The sequence below is a fragment of the Macrobrachium nipponense genome, chromosome 23 (assembly GCF_015104395.2).
Source record: "Macrobrachium nipponense isolate FS-2020 chromosome 23, ASM1510439v2, whole genome shotgun sequence".
Taxonomy (NCBI): Eukaryota; Metazoa; Arthropoda; class Malacostraca; order Decapoda; family Palaemonidae; genus Macrobrachium; species Macrobrachium nipponense.
Window position 1 is genome coordinate 30,625,440 of NC_061090.1, and position 15,981 is coordinate 30,641,420.

At 33.6% G+C, this 15,981-nt stretch overlaps 1 long non-coding RNA gene across 2 annotated transcripts in view; it reads right to left on the reverse strand.

Annotated features, from left to right (window-relative positions):
• Positions 1–15,981, reverse strand: part of LOC135200092 (uncharacterized) — a 50,629-nt gene that overhangs the window by 33,308 nt on the left and 1,340 nt on the right. For both annotated transcript variants that reach the window (XR_010311202.1, XR_010311203.1), the window contains exon 2: positions 10,537–10,614. This is a non-coding gene — a long non-coding RNA (uncharacterized LOC135200092). The remainder of the gene's footprint in view (positions 1–10,536; positions 10,615–15,981) is intronic.

Below are 15,981 nucleotides of genomic sequence, written 5' to 3' on the forward strand. Positions count from 1 at the left end.
AGGAGCGAGATGAGACGAGAGAGAGATAAAACTTCTACCTTCAGTTCTGCGTGTCGAATACTTGTTTGCCAAATGCTCAACATATAGTTCCCTTAAATTAATTTCAATCGTAACACAGATACGTGGAGCTCTCTCTCTCTCTTCTGTCCTCTCATCTCTCTCTCTCTCTCTCTCTCTCTCTCATCTCTCTCTCTCTCTCCACCAGCAATGCAAGAGGAAGCCAGAAAACTCTCTCGCAAATTCTATACTGAGGCGACTACAATCGTTTTCCTGGAAGACAGAAACCGGGACGAGTAGGCTGAGGAATCCTTGTAAGTAGCGTTCCAAAATAAAATAAAAAAATTAAAGATAATACTTATATATCTATATATATATATATATCTATATATATATATATATATATATACAAACACCTTCATACACAGGTATATATATAACGAGTAAATGGACGTACTATTCCCTATGGCTAAATGTTTATATTACGGTTTTAAATGACATCTCTAAACCACGGGTATACATGGCATGTCTAAACTACGGCTAAAAGGCATGTCTAATCTATGGCTCAATGTCTACAGTTGATCTACCTGGCATACCTAAACCACAATTAAAAGCATGCAAAAACAACTAGTTAAATGGATGTCTCAACTACGGCTAAATGTATAAACCGCAGCTCCCAGGGAAGTCTCAACCACGGCTTAAAAGCGTGACTAAACTACATGTCTAAATGTCTAAACACCGGCTAAACGGCAAGCCTAAACAATGGCTAAAATGCGCGTCTAAACTACGGCTAAATGTCTAAACCGGCTAAATGGCAAGCCTAAACAATGGATACAATGCACGTCTAAACTACGGCTAAACGTCTGAACTGCAGTTCCCTGGCGCGTCTAAAACACGTCTAAATAGCATGTCTAAACCACGGATCAATCCCAGGTCAGTCACGAAAGACCCGTGGCCGAATCAATACTTTGAACCCTTTAATGATTTCGCATAAGAAGAAGAAGACGAAGAAGAAGAAGAAGAAGAAGAAGAAGCAAAAGAAGAAGAAGAAGAAGAAGGTCGGGAGAGCACCTGTGAACAGGTACACTCGAACGATACCTCCTGCCTCTCCTCCAAAACCCCACCCCCCTTCCCCACCACGTACCCGCCGAATCACACCTGCCAGGTTATATCTGTGTTAAAAAAAACAATACGGGCGGTAGACATCAAAAGGGTTAATCTCACCTGAGATGAGTTTATTCTGGTTTATTTATTCCCGGGGCGTAAACAGGTTTACTTCGTCTATAGCGATTGATGGGTGTGGATTCGTTCGTCTATAAAATTGTTTCCGCTTTTTTCTTTTCTTTTTTTTTCTTTTTTTTTTTGAGTTTTATGTTTACTAATATTTTTCTCACTCTTCTTTTATTTCTGTGATAAACAGACTTAATTAAAGATCTGATATGTTTTTCGTTTCTTATAAATTTATTTGATTTTTCATCAGTCATAATCTTATTAACGTATAATAATTTTTATTGATAAATTATCTATTGTTTCATTGCTTCTTTTGTGAAAAATAAAAATAATTAAAGTTCAGATCTGAATAATATCTTTAAAAAATCAAAATTTTATTTCATGTTTACTTATATAAAAGAAAATCACAGTTTTTGTTTATAAAAATTATTTTTGAAAATTATTTTCCTAAAAACAAAAACAAAAAAAAACTCGTACAGATTTATGCCAAATTTTCTATCTTAAGAATATCTCTTTTGTACTTAAAACATTAACGACCCATTTTTCAATTAACCTTTTTTCTTTCCTTTAAGACTTATAGTCCAAACCCCGCCCCCCCCCGCCCCCCCTCCACCCAAAACATGGTCAGCATAAAATGAGGGTCTTTGATCGGGAGCTGTGTGACCTCTTTCTGAAAGGTCAAGAGCCACAGAAAAGGTCAGGGGGACTTTATTTTTTATACTCGTGTTCAAAAGCCGAATGCAGTTTACTGTCCCCAACTGCCATGTATTCCATATTGGAGAAATAATAATAATAATAATAATAATAATAATAATAATTAAAAGTGAATTTGGAATACACAAATGTATGCGTTATATCTATGGTAAACATCTATATATGTGTATGTATTACACACATAAATATAATATATATATATATATATATAAAGATATATATATATATATATACATGTATATATACATATATATACAATACATAAACATATATCTATAATAGTTCATATTTCAATATATAACATATACTACATATATAATATATATAATAAGTATATATATATTATATATATATATATAATATATATATATGATATATATATAGTATATATAGTCATACCTCTAATAACAATAATAACAATAACGACACTAAAAGTAGTACTAACAGTAATAATAACAATGAAAGCAATGAAACGTTGACACAAATCTCAACGCAAAACTAAACCAGATCAAAACGAAAACGCTGACGCACTGAAGGCACAAATGCAAATGAAAGACACAAAATAATATCACAGAGCATCAAAAGGATATATTTGAAAAACGTTTGTCCCATGACTCGATGAGCAGATTAGCCTCTTAATAGGGGTCCACCACGCTGAACAATCAGTAAGCTAATATATATATAATATATATATAATATATATATATATCTATATATTATATATATATAATATATATATATATATATATATATATATATATATATATATGCGAGAGGTCCTTTGACAAAGGTTGGGGGTGTTTATGCACGTATTGGTGTACTGTATCTCTACACCGTTTAAAAATGGCCGTTGTGTAAGCGACGTACCGCCCTGAATGTTCGATGAAGGTGCATCCACTCTGCTAGTGTTTATGACAAACTTGGAGCGATACCTAATAACATCGTATATCAACAACAAAAAAATCAAGTTAAAACAGCGTCTAAGATTGAGCTCGGCAAATGTCAGGAAAGAAGAAGAAAAAGAAGACGAAGAAGAAGGAGAGGTGCTTAATTAATTTCATGCGCACGCTGACATCATATGACGGGAGAAAAGCCGAAGTTAAAAAAAAAAAACTGCCTCTCTCTCCTACAAATAGTTACATTCCCTGGAAGGTGAAAACATCATCAAAGCATAAAAGAGAGATAAAGGAATGCACAGTGAATGACGAACAATGTATCAATTCCATTGAGAAAATAAAACAAAGCTATCGCATGTTAGCATCTGATTTCTCCTTTTGTGTAAAATATTTAAACCTGACGCCTAGTACTATGCGTCACCTATTGCGTCACCTATAATAGTACCATCTCTCTCTCTCTCTCTCTCTCTCTCTCTAGTAAAATTGAACAGAGCACACACTCTCTCTCTCTCTCTCTCTCTCTCTCTCTAGTAAAATTAAACAGAGCAAAACTGAAAAGATATAAAACGCAATGGGAAAAATATTGTCTCGTGGTGCTATGGGTTACCTAGTACTATATTCTCTTAATGTGTGTGTGTGTGTGTGTGTGTGTGTACTTAAATATTCAGTCACAGGGTCTCTCCTTAAAGGGGTACTTTCCTCCATGGTCCTCGTCCCCCAACCCCCACACACCCCCACCAGGGAGGACATACAGCCAGCCAGACCACCCCTGGCAAACTCGGTACAAACCTGACGCAGTTCCACCCAGCCAAGCGGCTCATTCTTGGGGCACTGCCTTCTTCCTTCCAGAAACATCGATTCGCTATTTAAAGTTTATGAAGGGACGAGCCTCAGCCTCTCTCTCTCTCTCTCCTGGAAAGAGCCCTGGATCTTCATTATTATTCAACACGTTATTCGCACATGCTGGCAACACTTTCATTGTCATTCATGGTCATTCATTATTCAACACGGGTCACTTTCGATTCCTATGGTGCTTGTGATATACACTTCTTTTATTTCATTCCTACCAGCTTGTTTTCTATCTTGACAACGCTTGCTTTGGACAGGAGGTTACTAAATTTTTAAATTATCTACAGGATATGATCCCACGAGTTCAAAGGATATCCTGCTCGAGGCAGCGTTATGATAGGACGTGGTGGATTTTGACTACTGAAGAGCTCAAGGTGTCCTATCCGATTCTAATGATGTAAAGGACCTCATTAATAATAATTACATATAAAAAAAAACACTCCAACAAGTACAAAAGTAATCAAGATGTGACAACATTTATTATGTAACGCGAACCAGCCCACTGTCGCTGGGTATATGATTATACCCTGGCGTCATCAGGGTCATGGACGATTTATGTAATGATTCTCTCTCTCTCTCTCTCTCTCTCTCTCTCTCTCTCTCTCTCTCTACGCGCCAGAAACAGGATTATACAAAGACAGGCGGTCAAAATTCTGAATCCCCCTCATTAAAATAATTGAGATCAACAAGGGAATGTGTAAAGAACTGGGTTTTAAGTCTAACCTAATTGTGGTCCATTCACCACTCGTAAATGCGTAATGTCTTTCCTGTAGTTAGAGAGAGAGAGAGAATAATTCCTTTGTATGTCTTCTTTTGGGGCTCAATAGGCCTACTTCCACATTTTCCTGATTCGAGTTTTATATATATATATATATATATATATATATATATATATGTATGTATATATATATATATATATATATATATATATATATATATGTGTGTGTGTTGTGTGTATGTATGTATGTATGTATGTATGTATATTTGTCAGGAAAACAATCACGAAAGTGTACTACAGTTCGAGACCAGGAGAGAGAGAGAGAGAGAGAGAAGCTAATCTTGGAAATTCACAACAAAAAGACGTGCATAATCCCATGTGTATTAAAGGAATATTTGCCATTTTGCGTCAAAGATACGGTTGTATTGAGACCCTGGGAATACATACCATTGTGCTGCTTGGATTCCCCGAGCCGTTTTAAAGATATTCTCTCTCTCTCTCTCTCTCTCTCTCTCTCTCTCTCTCTCTCTCTCTCCTGGTCTCGAACAGTACAATTTCCTGATTGCTTTCCTCACAAAGGAAAAAAAGCTCGAATCAGGAAAAAGTGGAAGTAGGCCTACTGAGCCGTAAAAGAAGAAATACATAAGACTCTCTCTCTCTCTCTCTCTCTCTCTCTCTCAAATGAAACCAAGGCATGAAAGCATTACACGAAATTAGAGTATAAATCGGTACCTTCCCGGAGACGCATGAGACGAGTCCTAATCGATAAGCGGTTAGTGACCTCAGTTTCGAAGCCGCGTTTTTTCAAATCATAATATCTCTATAGACAATGTTTATCATATTATTATCAATATGCAATCGGTCAAGAGAAAAAAATTGTAATAAACTACGGATAAAAATGGAAATAACTGAAACTGATTAAATAACTAAACAAAAAAATTAAGAGTCAGGTTGTTTGAAAATATCAAGGAAAACAAGCACATCGCCTTATCATAAACGATAAGCCCGTCACAGTGCCAGATGAATAATAATAATAATAATAATAATAATAATAATAATAATAATAATAATAATACCTATGACGTCATTAAATTGATCATCAACCAGCCTCTCGACTTAATCACCCAAGACTTAGGCCTATAATTTTCAATAATCACTAGACCTATGCAAAATCATAAGGAATTGGCGTCTATATCTGATCAACTAGTTATACAATATGCTCCGGATCTTACAAATCTAGAATTATAATGCAGAATGTAATTTTGGACTATCTCTCAGCCGGTCAGGAACAACAGTTCAGGATCGTTAAGACCAAAACAGTGACCATTACCAATTTACCGGTGACGTAAGACATATACAATTAAGGACTGAACAAAGTATTACGATGTTCTTAGCTTCTTGTGGTATTTGGCTCCTAGCTTTCTTCTTCTTTTAGATTTTTTGTGTTGTTTTCCTCATAAGATGAGCTAATACGCATTGCAGTACGAGTTTGTTCTTATAGGCACATAGACGCACTGACAACATCTAACAAGAGAGAGGACGAAGGAAAGCATCGTACAATAAACACCATATAATATATTACGTGAAGCTAATGGCTATGCCACATATATCACCATACCATTTCCAAACAGACATTCCCTGCTTAATTACTGGTTTATTTTTTATTTACAGCAGATAAATATATAGACAGCCATTAAGACGCATTTCACATCGGAAAATTAATTAATCTCTTCAGTCACTCGGTTTGAACGTCAGTTCATTAGGGTCTAAATTTATTCTGGACTCAAAGGGACATCTAGGCTTATTCATAGCCAGCATGGTATACGTGGACATTTATAATTACTACAATATACACATACATACACACACACACACACACACACACACAATAAACAAAAACAGACACGAGGAAAAACAGATTAACTTATCAAGATTCACCTTAACGGTTGTCATTTGTTTCATACAGGTGCTTTATGAAACTCGGTATATTATCTGAGTTATTCTTTTTTTCACACATGGTACACTGATTAAACGCACAGGCCCTGCTGTACATGTGTGAAACAACCGTGATACACCATGGCACATGGAAGCCACACGCACACACATTTATAAATTTTATATATATATATATAATATATATATATATATATATATATATATATAGTGTGTGCATGTATGTATGTATTATGTATATATATAATGTGTGTGTATGTATATATATATATATATATATATATATATATATATATATTTATATATGGATAATACAATTATATAATTTCAATCATAAAAAATCTAAAAGTTTGCATAACAAATAAGGACGTAAAGTGACTTACAAATTTATTATTATTATTATTATTATTATTATTATTATTATTATTATTATTAATTATTATTATTATTATTATACATGTTTTATTGAAAATAATGGCTATGTCAGCCGCGTTAATTTGTATAAAAGTTTCTCTATACTTGTTATTACTGGCATTTCCTCTGTACTCGAATTGGCTATTAAAAAACAAAATGGGGGATTCGTGTAAAAAAACATGGTACTATTCGTCAAACTGAATATATCATACAAAATGCAGTGCAAATTGGATCTTAAGCCTAAGATCCATTTTGTACTGCATTTTGTATTATATATTCAATTTGACAAATACCACACAGTTTTTACGCGAATCCCCCATTAGGCGTTTTAATAGCCAACTTGAGTACAGAAGAAAAGTCAGTAATAAGAAGAATAGAGAAATTTTTATACAAAATAAATGCGGCTGAAATAGCCATTATTTTCCATAAAACCTATAATAATGAATGTCTTCTTCCAGCATATTATTATCATTACTGCGCAAATAGATCATATATATCATCATCACTGCTGCTTTGAAATAGACACTGAAACGACAAAATTACTGAATCGGATAAAAATAGATAAAAATCACAGAATACCATGAAAATTTTTTTTGGGGGGAAAACTCAAACTAGTCAACTTATTTATATAAAGAGATTATCTTTACCTTATCTACAAAAAATGTGCATTATCAAACATTAACCCATCATGGGTGGTTACGTAAATTTTCGAAAAATCTGTTTTAAAATATATTACAAAGTTCTGGAGACAATATTATCGATTCCACGATTTTTTTTATTAAGCCAAGAGTATTTATTCCTCCTTATCTAAGATTTGAACATTAAAGAAAAAACGATTTCATCTCATATTTTTTAATGCTATAAAATTTTAATCTTAAGAGTTATCTCAAATTTGAAAAGCAATAAACTAGGGGTATATAAAGCTACGTCAGTAAGTTGTCATAAGACATATTGGTTAACCTGACTTTGAATTATAATGAAAAAAAATGAACTTCGAGACCAATTTTGGCAATATTATAGGAAGAAAAATAAATTATATATATATATATATATATATATATATATATATATATATATATATATATATATATATATAAAATATGTATATTTTTTGTCACTTACACAATTGTTCTGTGCATTAATACAATTACTAATAGGATCTTATTGAAACGGATACTTGGACTAAGAGGACTGTAAGTCCAGGAAAGCTTGTAACTTTTTTTAATATAAAATCTCTGCTAGATACCATCATCCAGTTTCAATGAGGTTCTGTTAGTAATATAGTATATATATATAGACTGGTAAAAATATTCTGTTACAACAGAATTTCATCTAATAAAAGGTGTTTTTATGGCCTCCTTTTATTATATATATATATATATATAATATATATATATATATATATATATCATATATATATATAATATATATATATTATATATATCTGTATAATATATATATATATATATATTTATATAGATAATATATATATATTATATATAAATATTATATATTCTTATAATGTAATTTGGAATGCAATTATAATTGCGCTAATATGATTAATTCACCTCAGAACCTGTGTATCATGTTATGAAATGTATGTTTTTTGTGTTCAGATTCCCAAATTTAAAGATAACATGTGCTAAGTGGTCCCACTTTTCATTTTGAAGTAACGTAAGACAGAGAGAGTGGAAGCTCATAAGCCTTTTAAAGAGAGTTGTTGCCACACTTTGAGAATGTCTTAGCTAAGCTGATTTCTTTATCGGCGCAAACACGTGCATAGGGACCTCCCAGGCCGCATCGAGTCCTTTGAGAACATAGGGAGAGACTGCTTTGTCCAAGCAGAACTTGCAGTTATCCAACCCCTTGAAAATAGATTAGCTAAGCTCATTTTTATCGTCCCGATCGGGCATGTAACGCAACACAAGGGAGCCTTATTCATAGACATATGCGAATGCAGTCAAAGAGGCCCCATACTTGATACCCCTATAGAGATGACGTAATATGTTTTCGTCTCGGACGTGTACACTCAACTACACCCATTCCCCTGATACGCATAGTTACGCATATAAAACTGTCATTCAATCTCGAGACCTAGCCGCTGGCGTGAGGGATAGGATCTCTCTCTCTCTCTCGCTCGCTCGGTTGCGAGGCTGTTTCAGTAACTTAACGTAACTCACATTAATTTTATATTCGAGCTGGTCACTCATAATTCTTAGTAAAATATGTGTTGTTTGTGGAATCTGAACATAGTATTATTTCTATTAGTTTTGTGAAGGCGCCCACGAAAGTGTAAGAGTGTGTAACAGGCCTTTAAGCTGCAGCTGTGTATAAGGTATTTTTACAAATGTTTTGAAGTGCACTTCGAGGTTTTATCATTTTTAAACACATTTATCTTTTGCTTTGTTCTTTTGACATATCCAATTTTATATGCTTAATGTTTGTACTGTCAATGCTTTAATTGTTTTCATATTATGCATTATGTTTTTGCATTGTCTTTATTTTGTTTGATTAGTTTGAATAATATTCTATTATGTAATTGTTTGAATCTAACACTTGCAAATTAATTTGTATTTAATTAAATTTCATTTCGAATTAATTATTGCTTTATAATTTTATTTAATTAATTTTCTTGATAAACTTTGATTTAATTTTGCTTAATAACTAATTCAAGAATTAATTAAACTTTGTTTTCCAAGTAATAACAATTTCCCTGAGATTGTGAATTCCACCTATAAATTTTGAATTTAGAAATAAATGATTGTATTTAAAATTTATGTGAGCATTTTATTACAACACCAGTAGTAAGTATTATATTTTGTTTTGTTTCGGTAGAAATATAGAGTGATAATTGTGCCATTTCCCACAAATAAATCAGAATCAGGGAAATACTTAGATTTTCAATTGTAGAAGGAGTGATGCCCTTTATTTAAGATTACCTCACACCTATTTTAATGAACTTAGACTGATTGTTTTCTTCACTGTTCAGTTATATAAGGGATCATGCTTATCTTTAGAGTATTCAGTCGTTTAGTATTTGTGATGAAGGGTCAGGTGTCTCGCTGTAGTGAGGTAAGTAATAACTAGGTACTTGAACAAACTGTGCCCTAAGTACAAAGGGTGTCCCAGACCCAGGAATAAAAGGGTCTCTTGTACTAGCAAGTACAAATGGTAAGTGTAGTAACCAGATACTTGGCAATTTGGGTTAACAAATATTAATGGTGTCCAGACACAGATCTCTGACTACTTCGTGCACCAAGTATTAATAGTATCCAGACCCAGATACTCTAGGCTACTTCGTCACAATATATATATATATATATATATATATATATATATATATATATATATATATATATATATATATATATATATAGCAACCTAGACCTCTCTTATATTAACATTTTTTTGACGGTAGGGGTGTAGTAGTTGAAAAAAATAATGAGCAAAATGGTTACGATGGAAACAACTAATGAATTTGTAAACGGCCCAGATGGTATCCATGGTAACAAATGACAAGTGAGATTGCAAATGGCAAGATGGTTTCCATGACAACAAATCAAATAATGAATTTGTAAATGGCAAGATGGTTTCCATGGCAACAAATGAAGAAATGAGAAAATGATGGGCAAGACGGTTTTCATGGCAACAAATTAAAAAATGAAAAAATAATGTGCAAGATCGTTTCCATGGCAACATATGAAAAAATGAAAAAATAATAGGCAAGATGGTTTCCTCCAAGGTTAAGTAATTATCTTGACTTACCATTTGACGAGAAATTTATCTTCTCCTCCTTCTCTTCTTCTTCTTGTCTCTCCATAGTATGTCCAGAAAAATACGTTCCTGAAATCAAAACAAAATCAATGGTAACAAGAAAGAATGAAATCTGTCAGTTTTGTCAGATTTTCCAAAATTTAGTTAAAATAAATAAATTAATTAATTTAAAAAATCAGCGATTTTGTCATTTCCTCAAATTCTGGTCTGTATATTTCCATCTCTGCAAAATGTGTCAGAAAATCCAAACATTTGTCAGATTTTGTCAATTTTTCGCATTTCCCCGGGTGTTATAAAATATTGTCAGAATTCGTCGAATTGTCAGTATTTATCAAAATTGGTTTTCATTGAACATTTCCTTAATCAAGAATCACGTTTTTTCATAACGTAAAAGTTTGTCAATTTTTTTATATTTTATCAGAACTGGTCAAATTTTGTTAGAATTTGTCCAGATTTGTCATAATTTGTTCAATTTTGTCAGATCTAGCAAGTTTTGCCAAAATATTTCTTTCGTTTTATCCGAATTGGCCAAAACATTTGCCAGGATTTGCCAAATTGTTCATTATTCTTTTTAAAAGATGAAGCCCATTTGCTTTACACTATCCTCGACCTTTGTTACGAAATAAAACTAAAACAAGACTAAAAAAAGCTATATGAACCAGAATCCTTCAAATTTGGCAAATTCAGCCACTATCCCATCCATCTCATACCTACGTTGGTGGCTGCATCTGCTACACCCACATACCTACATGTGCACAGGTGTTACCGGGTTAGAATGCACCTGTAATTTTTGTTTTTATAGGCAGCTGTAGTATTGTCGTGCACATTTCTACAGGTGTTTTTTTTTACACGTAACCATAAAAATATGACTGTGGACAGGTGCACTTTTTTCACAGTTTTATATTGTATGTATGTTCGTATGTTGGTATCTCTCTCTCTCTCTCTCTCTCTCTCTCTCTCTCTCTCTCTCTCTCTCTCTCTCTATATATATATATATATAATATATATATATATATATATATATATATATATATATATATATATATTATATATACATACATACATACATACATACATATACAATACATATATATATATATATATATATAATATATATAATATATTCTATATATATAGGCCTAACAGTATATTTACATAGGCCTAACAACATGCTTTGTACGATAAATAGCTCGAAATCTATCTCTCTACAAAAGGCGGAAATGATATTTCTACAATATACTTAAGCATTCAACTAACAAACTTCTACCTTCGCAGACGACGTAAGAATGTCATTACCGTGAAACATATTTTTAAAAATATATCACTAATCCTGTTTACAAAAGAAAAATAACGGACTATTCTTCCTATTTAAACATTTTTTTAGCTAATTATTCTGAATATCTATTTCCGCTCGGCGCTAGGTTATAAGTACGATGACTTTAGGGAAATTATAGTTGCTGGTTGCTCTCCAGCTAGACCAATGAGAGACGAGAGCTATTAACGTTCCTTTAAAATGCGTAAAATCGTGGAATTTGAAAAGGAAGTACCTCGACGAGGTCATAAATCAGATCTCTGTACTGTGTCAGTTTGGCACGAAAGATCGTTCTCGAGATCACACAATGACAGACCCAATTTGGTCTATAAGTCATTCTCTTAACCCGATTTCTAAGTACCAGTGTACCATATCTATGAGATACCAAGCTGTTTGTACTCTCTCTCTAAAATATATATATATATATATATATATATATATATATATATATATATATATATATATATATATTAAAAAGGGGAATCGTAAATAAAGGGCTATAGGTCTATCAAACGAATGGGACCGTTCGTTCTCTAAAATATCATATATATATATATATATATATATATAATATATATATATATATATCGAATAAATAAAATGGGAATCGTAAAATAAAGGCTTAGGTCTATCAAACGAATGGGACCGTTCGTTCCCTAATATGTTCAGTACGCATTGTTAAGTCTCTCTCTCTCTCTCTAAAACAGAACAAAATGAATTATATTAAAAAGGAGAATCGAAAATAAAGGGCGATAGGTCTATCTGACGAATGCTATGGGAGCGTTCCCAACTCTCTCTCTCTCTCTCTCTCTCTCTCTCTCTCTCTCTCTCTCTCTATCTCTCGTCTCTCCTCTCTCTTCTTATCTCTCTCTCTCTTGAGAAACAAAACACGTTAAATTCTCATACGTCAACAATTACTCATATGTGACCAATTTCGATTTCACAAGAAAGAGCTGGAGCTGGTTAATTCTGCCTTTTTTCACTTTCGCTGTCAGCCAAATCATGAAGGCAGACGAGATAAACAAACATTCTTTCTGTGACTAAATTGTCGAGTGATTTTTCTAGACACCTGGCTGACGTGAATTAACTTCGTTTCGTATTTCTCTTTCGTAGTTTATTCTGTACTTTTCAATCTAATTCCTTCTCTGTACTGGCAGCCTGGCTAAATAATATGAACATTGAATGAACATTGAATGATAATTTACTCTTTCCTGAAGAAACTTTCCTCCCTCCAACTAGCAACAAGAGGAGCGCCTTAAAGTTATTAGTCACAGCTACCTAATGACCCCATATCAGACCATTTATGAGCTCGAGAGTGATTGGCTGATGATGACTCATATTCCTGCTAATGAAATGTTTCGTTAGCGATTCACTGACGATCCATTGTTCACGTGTCTCCTGGCTGATCATTTACGATGGGTTTCTATCAATCTCTGTGGAACGTGGAATGATTATGGAGTAGATAAATGGAAATCCCTTATGATATAAGAAAAGAGACCTTAAACAAGATGTGGAAAAAAAGGAGTAAAAAAGAATTAAAGAGCTGAACAATTTTAAAATAACTCTTACGATAAAGAGTATCCGTTGTAAAGACATTGGCTCGACCAACCAACCAACCATGGAAATTCCTGAGCGTTAGAAGGTTAAAAACGCCTCCAGGGACTATTTTTCCTGATGGGAATTACGATAAGAAGCTACAGCACAGAGTTGCACGGTCTAGACCTTGCAGATTTGGGACGCCTGACTCGTATATACGTATATAGGCCTACGAAGCACTTGGCTCGTGTATGGATCCTGATGGGACTACAAGGCATCCGATTCGTGAATATGCGCATATTCAAGGACTCGGTTCGCATATTGGCCCACAAGGTCCGTGGTCCTATTCCTAATTGACCCAGCATTCCAGCCTGGGTTCTTGTTAAGTAAAAATCATAAAAATAAAAATGAAAAACTCTGATAGAGAGATATGGAATTTCGAAACGCTGGCGACGAAAGGTGAGCCATCAACATCCGGGAAATCAGACGGAGCGTCACGATGATTCTCTCCTCAAGGTCATCTGGTCCCGGAACTGTCGCGAAGGTCCTAGAAATCAGCTCTCTTCCTTTACGTTCATTATTTTATGTTTTTAAACGCTCTCTTATGTTACGATCTTTATCTTTTTTTTGCGAAATTGGCCAAAAAAAAACTTGGGCCCGTTGAGAGAGAGAGAGAAAGAGAGGAAGGGGGGGAAGGGCTTACAAAGTTACTATTATTATTATTATTAAGAAAGTCATACCTCTTACGCATAAAAAACACACAACTGTGTAAAAATAACAACACTACCCTGAGAAGTAAAGTAACGTCCTGCTTATGAGAAAAAAAAAGTTACAAACCACAGCATCAACCAAACATAAACAATTACACATCCAAGCCAGCTGAACGAGTCAAAAAAATAAAATGAATGCAAGGATGACGACACAAGACGATCAATATTTTGCTGCATTACGAAAGCCACCATCTGAAGCAATGATTCAGCTTCCAAGCCTTTGCACCGGATGACTAATGATCCACAGTTTTGCCGTGAAGGGAAAAATATAAATAGACACATCTGGCAATTCTGGTTCTGTGTTTGAAGAGCCCATATGCGTTCCAAATTATCCGCAGTAAGAGTTTCATTGTTTGTTTCACACTTTTCCGTTCTCTCTCTCTCTCTCTCTCTCTCTCTCTCTTCTCTCTCTCTCTCTCTCTCTCTCCTCTACTGCAAGGCTGTGGCTTACTCATTCACCTTCTGTGTTCCCAAGAGATCTGGAATTATCTATCTTCTGAGAAACAAATGCAACTTTAACCAACAGAACAATTTGAAAATTAAACTTTCCTAGACAAACCCAACCTCGTAATAAAACTGACTTAACCTTATCATATCAAACTTAAGCTTTATAAAATACTAAGCCCTTAGCAGACTTAACCTTTGATGCCAAACTAACTTAATCTTGACTAACTAAGGTAACAAATAAACTTACCCCTATCAAACTTAACCATTATAAAAAATAATTAATTGAACCTTATAAAAACTAACCTTTATGAAAAAAATTAATTGAACCTTATAAAAACTAACCTTTATGAAAAAAATTAATTGAACCTTATCAAAATCTAACCTTTATAACAAAAATTAATTTAACCTTATCAACCCTAACCGTTATACCAAAAATTAATTTAACCTTATCAAACCTAACTTTTATAAAAAATTAATTTAACCTTATCAACCCTAACCTTTATAAAAAAAAATAATAATGTAACCGTATCAACACTGACTTTTATAAAAAAAATTAATTTAACCTTATCAAACCTAACCTTTATAACAAAAATTAAATTAACATTATCAACCCTGATTTTAACCTTATCAAAAAGCAAACTAACTTACCCTAGTCAACAAACTAACTCGTCCTTTGACAGTAAACTAACCTAACCTTTGTTGTCAAACTTAATTAACCTTATAAAACCCAGCCTTGCATGACACACTAAACTACCATTTGGTTAAGTTAATTTGTTATTCAAGATTAGATTTTAACCTTAAATAACAAATGAACTAAATCTTGTCAGACCTAACCTCAAATAACAAACCAGCTCAGGACTAAACTCCAAACATTTAGCACCAAATTAACCTTGTGTACTATATATTATTTGTATTGTGTTTTTACGTTACAAGGAACCAGTGGTTATTCAGCAACGGGACCAACGGCTTTACGTGACTTCCGAACCATGTCGAGAGTGAACTTCTATCACCAGAAATATAAATCTCTAACCCCTCAATGGATTGCCCGAATATCGAACTCGCAGCCACCGAGGTGGCAAGTCAAGACCATACCGATCACGCCACTGAGGCGCACTCTATACACATATACATATGTGTGTGTGTAATAATATAACATTTTCCTCAACATGTGAACATTTACCGTACACATACATAAATCCACCTAAGATGTGTCTAAGAATGTTAAAAATGCATATCTCTCCAAAAAACGCCTTCATCTACAATGCCCGTAAAAATACCTATGCACAGTTGTCAACAAACACTCGAAATTGACCCTCAGTCGAAAGAGACAGTCCAAAGGTACTCATGGGTATGTAAAGGTATGACTAATGT